General features: G+C 34.3%; 1 long non-coding RNA gene across 1 annotated transcript; it reads left to right on the top strand.

Annotated features, from left to right (window-relative positions):
- The first annotated feature begins 2,375 nt into the window (after nt 1-2,375).
- On the top strand, nt 2,376-5,887 carry LOC108512219 (uncharacterized). The gene is made up of 3 exons (XR_001880537.1): nt 2,376-2,531; nt 5,100-5,198; nt 5,292-5,887. It is a non-coding gene; the product is annotated as an uncharacterized LOC108512219 (long non-coding RNA).
- Nucleotides 5,888-7,506: the final 1,619 nt, after the last annotated feature.

Here is a 7,506-nt window from a genome sequence, read left to right as displayed (position 1 = left end):
TGAAAAATATTTGGAAAGTGAAGAATTCTTAAGTATTTTAAAGAAAAACCAAATATTTAAATTTTTTGGCTCACATATCTCTGAAAAATCTAATGTCACCTTGAGAGTAAGGGATTTGAGAGCTAAACATTTAAGACAGTATGTAAAGTAAAAAAGTAGAAAATGTTCCTAATTAGTATGTCCTAAGAGAAAGATTAGAAAACGGTCAAATATAGGCCCTTGGGTTTATGAGCTCAAAGTGAAACCAGTCTATTAATGAATAAAACATCCGGGCCGCAGTGGCTCAAGCCTGTAATCCCAGCACTTTGGAGGCGAGACCGGGTGATCACGAGGTGCAGGAAAGATCGAGACCATCCCCTGGCTTAACACGGTGAAATCCCGTCTCTACTAAAAAATACAAAAAATTACCGGGCGAGATGGCGGCGCCTGTAGTCCCCCAGCTACTGGGGAGGCTGAGGCCCAGGAGAATGGCATAAACCCGGAGGCGGAGCTTGCAAGTGAGCCGAGGATCGCGCCACTGCACTCCCAGCCTGGGCAAAAACAGAGCCAGACTCCGTCTCAAAAAAAAAAAAAAAAAAAAGAAAAAAGAAAAAAAAAACCATCTTTTCTGATTAAAGATATTCAAACCTTTATTTTAAAAAAAATTACTGATGGTATAACCAAGGAAATGAGATTCTAGGTTGAATTCATTTCTGAAGTCTGAGAAATTCATGTCGATTAAATTAGTTTTTTTCGCCCCCTTCTTCTTTCCCATAGAAAAGTAAGGAAAATAAATGATGAATTATAAAACTAATCCCTCCTCAAACTCCAAACTGACAGCAATAGTGTTAATAATAGTCAATTTCATGTCAAGACTTAATATAATTGAAATGGAAATGAGTGTTTAAAATGTGGAAGCCTTTTCATATGTTTTAAGCAAATTATTTTATTTTAGTATGTATGTTTGTGCTCTTTGTGGGGAACACACTGTTTGTTTTGAATGTCATTTTTTTCCGTAGGATAATTAGTGTTCATCTGAACTTATTGAATTAACATTTTTTATATTTAAATGAGATCAATGAACATTTTTATTTCTTCTCTCTCTTTTGGCCTCAGTTAACCTTTGTTTAACATATTATTATTTAACATTGAAAAAATACCCAACTTTGCCAGGTAAGCAAGGGATTTTGTTGCATAAACAATACAGTTTTTCTGCTTACCTGATATAGCCACATTTTTTCAATATTAAATAATATATTAAGAGAGAGACTGAGGAGAGAGATGACAACTTGACATAAATGATATAAATGTGCCAGGTTCTTGGCTGCACACTCTAATCTATAGGTACATTATTTGAGGTAGAAAGTCAAATGTGCTTGCCTGTGAGAGTGGGAGGATTCTGAATTCATATAATAGCAAGGAGTTCAGTGTCACTGAAGTTATCACTGCAAATGGAAGAGTAGAGAAATAAGGCTTTTTAGGTGTCTAAACAAGGAGTTCAGATTTTTATTGTCTAGGAGATGAAGAACTATTGGTGGATTTTTGAGCAGTGATGGAACATGGTCATTTGCAGGGAAATAACATTCTTGGAACTCTGGAGATAAATTTGATCAGGCAAGACCTTCCTTTAGAGGTCTTAATCTTATGTCAATTTTTTTTTGGGAAGATGCTCACACGGTCACTCTGCAAAACTTTTCCAGCCAGATCCCCAAATTAAAGTTATTCCAATAAGAATATAGAGAATAGTCTAGGTCAGTTACATAAACCAGTTTGGACTTTGAAAATGAAATGTCCTATTTTATACATTGCTAATAAAACAACAAGCTTATGACTGCTTTCTAAAATTCTAGGTAACATCGAAACTTCTGTATTGTTTTAGTTTCTAGTATATTTATATTAACAATTTTTGTTTTCAGAATAGTTCAAAGAAACGGGTATTATTTCATTTTATGTTTTCCGTCTGTAAAGTAATAAAGAACTGTCTACATTTCATATAGACTTTCATTTCATCTTTATGCAACTCCCGTGAGCGGGTATTATTATCCTTACTTTAAAACTAAAGAAGCTGATTCCCAGGTTAAGCGACTTGGCTTTCATTACAGAAAGAGCTGGAATTTGAACCCGAGTCTCTCCAACATCAAAATCCTTTCTTTCTAATATATCACCCTTCCCCTTGATAGCACTTGTATAGGTGGAATGTTGTTCTTCCTCTGTACACCTTCTTTACAGAACATTTTCTTCATGTTATCTAAAGGCATGGTACAAATTAAAAACCTGTGAATCTCTGCATTAGGATAATTCAGCTTACCTAATTGTTTAGGTCACGTAGCCCCTTGTTTCCTCCGTAATAATAGAATAAAGAAGAGCCAGAGGAGTTCTGCTTTCCAATGACTTACATCACTCTGCAGACAATTGGCAGCCAGGAGACGGGCAGCTGCCACACTCTTCAGATTTCTCTCTATTTAAAGTTCAAAGAGACACTGGATAACAAAAGAAAGAGGTAAGCGTGGCCTGACCTAGCCACCCACCAACAGGAATAATGGCTGAAAAAGGTAAGATTTAAGGCATTGGATTCTCTTGGCACAAAAAAAAAGGCTTCTTGACTTTGGTTTAGTTATGTTTCTAGGTATTTCCCAGTTACTCTAAAAAATGTGGCATCTATGCTAAATGACCATTAACCATATATGTTAGTGTGGCTGCAAAAGTGCATTAATTATGTAATTTGTGGATCAGACCTATAGGTTATGAAAATTTTAAAATGATCAACAAAGCAAAAGAGCTTAATTTTGTTTATGCTTATTTTGAAAGGTGAGTTAAAAATCAGTTCTGATTTCAATTCTGAGCCAGAATTGAAGACAGTTAAGTTCTGTGTCAGATCTGCTAGTATAATGGCTATGTGAGTTTGGAGAAGTCCCTATACCTCTCTAAGTCTGTTTTCTGACAGTAAAATGAGAATATTGGGCTCAGTCATCTGTTCCACATCTAACATTTTAGTTCCACGTCAAACTTTTTTCTTGTTTTTAAACATTTTTTGTATTTATATTTTATAGTTATATAAAATAATTGATTCCAATTTGTCAAAACAGGTTGAATATATACTATATCTAAGAAATAGCTTTTAAATATTTACAGGAATTTTTTCTTTGAATCTTGACAATGACCTTCTGAAATATGCATATCATCATCATGCCCATTTTATAGATAAGAAAACTGAGTGGAAAGACGTGGGTGGCAGACCAAGGGTGGTTTTAACCTGGACACGTCCTCTTTCGCAGAGCAACCAATGTCTTCAATAACCACTCAACACTTCCAGCTGTAACTACTTTGACATGCTCCGAACTGGACAATAGAGAAGCATTTTACAATTACACTTCATATTTAAAAAGATGTTTTGTTCTTATTTGTGCTAGTAATGTAAGTGATATATGCAAAGTATGTTGTGCTCTTATATATTTCTGTTTCCAAACAATTCCACAGGTGTTAGTAAAGTGGAAAATATTAGTGTTAAAAAACACTAATGGAATGTATACTTTGAGTGTTAAAATGCACAGTTAGTGCAACTGGTACTATTTTATAAGGAAAATAAATAATGAAATACTGACTTTTAGGGCTTTGTGATATGTAAATTTTATTAAAATATGCATGTATAAAATATAAATGCACAATTAAAGGGTTAATATTAATTTTCAAGTTCTTTGAAATTGGGAAAAATACAAAGCCACATACATAGACAGTTAAAAAAAAATTACTGCTATGTACTTCCATTGTAGTGGTACCTTAATTCATAAAAAGGTTTTGTCCAAATGAGAGTAAAGGACATCTCATGTTGTTTGCTTTATCCTTAAGCAATACCACATGTCAAGTAAAGAGAATAGTTTTCCATTTAGTGCTTAATGCCTTATACAAGGTCACAGTGAGACGGAGAAACAAGAAAAGCACGTTGAATGTTGTCAGTTAAGAGAGACTCTAGCATTCTTGGAAAAATAGAAGTATTAAAATTCATTTCAACTTCAGAAAGTTTGCTTTTATAAGAGTGTCTTCTAATTTTAAATGTGTCTCATCTCCTAATGATTTTATTTTAATAGCATTTTTTAAAATTTCACATTTTAAAGTGATGGAAATTGTAATAGGAGTATACTTGCTAAGAATATGTATTCTCTCTTTTAACTAATGGCATAAGATCTAACTGTGTTTTGCAGTTAAGAATATATCTGAGTCCTTAACACAGGGACATTAATTCTATAGAATGTTTTCTGTGCTCTTTCTAAATCTTTTGTGTGATGCATGTGTAGATTTCTGTGTGTGTGCATGTGTATGTTTGCTTGAAAGTACAAGAATTAAATGCAGTGAATACTTGTAAAAAGATACTTGTATAAATTGCTTTTTACAGGGAAGAGTACAAATAGGAGGCACAGGAGGAATCATATATAACAAACGCCATTTATATGTGTGTTGGATTATTACTGCCCATTGATTCAGGTTCAGTGCCGGTTGTTATAATGAATAATTTTTAAACAATAGAAATTCTTTTCTGTAGTCAAGAATGGTTATATAATGTATGATACTTTCCTTTTCCCTGTGATATTTAAAATTACATTCAGCTACGGAGGCCAAGAACTGTTCTCAACACCTTTCCCTGTGTTATAATTATTTACTTTAGTGGAAATTGCCTCAGAGTTGTATTAGATTGTTTTTCATTTAAATAGCTTCTGTATGTGTTATTGCACAAATGCATGGATGTGTTCTGTACACACTAAACACACACGGTGGTTAGAGTTTACAAAACTTTGCACATATGTTATGTCATTTGACCTTCAAAACTATTCCAGGAAGTAGATAGCACAAGTTTCATTATTGATATTTTACCAATAGGAAAGTTCAAGCTCAGAATTGCCCAAAGTCACATAACAGTAAAAGATCCGTGATTTAATTCAAAATACCCAGGATTTATGGCAGTGTCATGTATTCTCTGTAGAAAAGAAAAAATAATTATGCATGGGTATAACTAGAGAGTGTGTGCTTTTTTTCTTAATGTTACCAGATTCCTTTTATTCTCTTGACTCAGAAAATTCAATACTAAAATGACCAATATAATCTGTTTTCTACTGTTTATTTTAAAGCAGGGTCTACATTTTCACACCTTCTGGTTCCTATTCTTCTCCTGATTGGCTGGATTGTGGGCTGCATCATAATGATTTATGTTGTCTTCTCTTAGAAAGGTAAGGGTTTTAATAATTGAATGCTTATTTATAGTCTAAATTACTCCAGAAACAATTTTTTCTATTTTACTAATGGAATGTTTTGTCATTCAGGCAAGAAGATACCACATTGACATCATTTAGAAGAATTAAGAAAACTATGAACATGACTGATTATTAAATGTCTCATGTTAAACAATGAAATGTTTGACATCACTTTACAAACTTGGATTATAAACTGTACTTTGGTGTGCATAAGAATTTCTTCAGGACAATAAGAAATTATGAGTGAATTTCTCTATATTCTGAGTGAGAAAATGTTTAGCTATGATGAAAATGCATGACATTAAAAAAGTTTGATAAATTTAATCACATTACAAAAAATTCTCCCCCCTACCCTCTGGAAAAAACTATAGAGAAAGTTGGCTAAGGCTGTGCACGATGGTTCATGCCTGTAATCCCAGCACTTTGTGAGGATCCCTTGAGCCCAGGAATTGGAGACCTGCCTAGGCGACAGAGAGAGAGACTCCATCTCTACGAAAAAAAGAAAAAAAAAAATGGGCTAGAGATAAAAACAGACAATTCACAGAACATATACTGTAAAAGTACACTTACCTCTTGTTCGCAAAAAGAGAAATGTAATTAAAGCTACACTGAGGAATCATCGCTCACTTATCAGATGGGAAAAAATAAAGATGTTTGACAACATATGTGTTGGTAAGGCTGTGTGCAATTAGACATTCTCATACATTGTCTTTGGGAATTCAAAATGCTATATTTTGGGGGATGTTTGGCGGTACATATCTATCAAAATTGTATACGTATCTAATTTTTGACTCAGTGATCCCTCTTCTAGGAATATGGCAATTTCCACAGGTACATGAGCAAAAATAGAAAATGACTTATATACAAAGCTATTTATTCTGGCATACTCTGTTTAGCAAAAACCCGGAAATAAGCCAAATGTCTTTTAAGAGAGCATTAACTGAACAAACTGTGGTATGTCTACATAATGTAGTACTTATGCAGTTGTAAAAAGGAATGAAAAGGATTTTTAGATACTGATATGATGAGATCTCCAGGACAAAGTGTTAAGTGAAGAATCCAGCTATAGGACAATGTGTGCTACCTTTTATATGAGAGAAGAAGGTGCTATACCAATGTGTACATGTGTTTGTTGAAATTAAAATATTGTGAGGAGAAACAAATGGAGGCTAGATATCTCTGAATATGTCTTGTTTTATAGGTTTTATTTTTGGAATCATATAGCTATTTTATAAGTTAAAAGAAAAAAGTTATTTCTCAAAATTTAAAACAAACTAAAGCAGATCTGATAGTATATCAAGTTGTGGCATAACCACACAGAGAAAAGACATCTTTCATGCATCTTTATAACATAGCATATTTGACTGTACACCTCTTATGGGGTAAAAATCTTAACCACATTCAGTCGTCTTTTTGTTCATGGTAATATTGATTTGGTTTGAAATTAATATCATCAGCATAAAACTCAAGTAAATAATTGGTGATATTAAATCTGAATGGCAAATATCAGTATAAACTAATTATTTTTCTTCTTCTAAAACAAAAAGTCTATTCAAACTCTGTCCACTGGAAAAGCCTGGGAGGAAGGAGTCCAGTCTGTAAGTCCAGTCTCCACTCAGAGGAGGCAGGGATCCCTGCCCTAGTCTGGGGCAGAAAATGTACAGTGTAATCTGCAATTTCATACCGAATGGATTAGTCTGATTATACCTGAACCCACTGATTAATTTAACATCACCAAAAATATTACAGCTCAACATTGTGTTCCTTCTGATAGGAGATGGTAGAAAGTAGAGTGCCACTTATGAAGTAGTCTTGCCAAAACAAGTGAACCGGAAGCAGAACAAGTTTCTGGATCTATCTAAGGCTACTCTAAACAAAATCATGAAGATATATTCTGCCAAGTCTAAAGTGTGGAAAATTATAAAGGACACATGATCCAGTTTTTCCAACAAATAACTAGCATTAAAAAGTGAGGTGACTCACGCTTATAATCCCAACACTTTGGGAGGCCAAGGCAGGCGGATCACCTGAGACCATCCTGACCAACATGGTGAAATCCCGTCTCTACTAAAACACAAAATTAGCTGGGCACGGTGGCGCATGGCTGTAATCCCAGCTACTCGGGAGACTGAGGCAGGAGAATTGCTTGAACCAGGGAGTCGGAGGTTGCAGTGAGCTGAGATCATGCCACTGCACTCCAGCCTGGTGACAGAGTGAGACTCTGTCTCAAAAAAAAAAAAAAAAAAAAAAAAAAAAAAAGGCGGGGGGAAAAGGGAAAAATATT

This window comes from Rhinopithecus bieti, unplaced genomic scaffold (assembly GCF_001698545.2).
Source record: "Rhinopithecus bieti isolate Rb0 unplaced genomic scaffold, ASM169854v2 scaffold_28987, whole genome shotgun sequence".
Classification (NCBI taxonomy): Eukaryota; Metazoa; Chordata; class Mammalia; order Primates; family Cercopithecidae; genus Rhinopithecus; species Rhinopithecus bieti.
This window is presented reverse-complemented; position numbering and strand designations above follow the sequence as displayed.